Source organism: Mandrillus leucophaeus, unplaced genomic scaffold, assembly GCF_000951045.1.
Source record: "Mandrillus leucophaeus isolate KB7577 unplaced genomic scaffold, Mleu.le_1.0 Scaffold210, whole genome shotgun sequence".
Classification (NCBI taxonomy): Eukaryota; Metazoa; Chordata; class Mammalia; order Primates; family Cercopithecidae; genus Mandrillus; species Mandrillus leucophaeus.
In genome coordinates, this window is record NW_012102144.1 from 4872986 (window position 1) to 4874034 (window position 1049).

The window sequence follows — 1049 nt, forward strand, 5'->3', positions numbered from 1 at the left end:
AAAGGCTGAGTACAATATTCTTTCTACAATACCTTGAACACTCCAATTTATTGTATATTTTCTAAATGTACCTCTCTCTCTCTCCTGAAAGAGAGAACACTTCATCAGAAAACAAATGGGGTCTTGTGCCTATCTGATGGTCTCACACCTTCACAACAGCTCCAAATCCTTAGACCAGACAGGGACAGACCAACCCCAGGGTTCTCTGCCAACAGAAGTCCTGGAAAGGTTCTGCACTCAAAACAAACCCCTACACCACCCCAAGGGAGAGGGATTGTTCCAGGTTGGGGGAGAAGCTAAAAGAAACTGAACCTAAACTCTTCATCATGATTGTCCAGAGTGGCTTTGGCTCTCCGTAAAGGGCGAGGCCTGCAGACCCTTCGGCTGTTGTTTCTGGTGGCTCCATCTACAGGCTACACCTGGGCTGAATAAGCAGCAGCTCCGTGAGGCCACAGGGCCTCACGCCATTCGGCTTCCATCTGAGCGCTGTAGTCTCCAAACAAGGAGGGCATCAGCTGCCTCTTCTGGGGCAGGGACGTTCTTTTGCTGCGCAGGGTTTGGATTTCTCCAATAACCTGCTCTTTCTGTGTCGGGGTGGGTTTTTGCCTCTTGTGGCCCAGTTCCAGTTGCTCCACACATCAAGCCAATTCCTGGGCCAACTGCTGCACCTGGGCCTCAGCCCTTAGGGGAACTTCCTCTGGGGCAGGTTTCTCTGAGGCCTTCTAGCCTCCATTGCCACAGAGGCCGTGTTCCGGGTTTTCTTCTTATTCTTTTGTATTTTTGACGCTGCGCTGCCTTCATCGTCTAATGTCTGGAGTTGGCATTACTGCACGTGGGTTGCCCTGGGCAGAGGCAGGCAGTGGGAGGATTCCGGGTGCTGGAAACTGGGCCAGGAAGCTGGTGTCTGCGGGACTCATGGGGAGTACCCGGGCCTGGGGACGCCACCCCCTCCCTGGCAAGATGTCCTAGGGCCACCATGTGCCGCAGTGGCCACCAGAACTATGACGGTCTTAGCTGTTAATGCATGTTTATTTTAGATTTGCCATTTC

At 52.6% G+C, this 1049-nt stretch overlaps 1 pseudogene; it reads right to left on the bottom strand.

Moving 5' to 3' along the window:
- Positions 1-6: 6 nt before the first annotated feature.
- LOC105539901 lies at positions 7-978 on the bottom strand (annotated as a pseudogene).
- Between the last annotated feature and the right edge of the window lie 71 nt (positions 979-1049).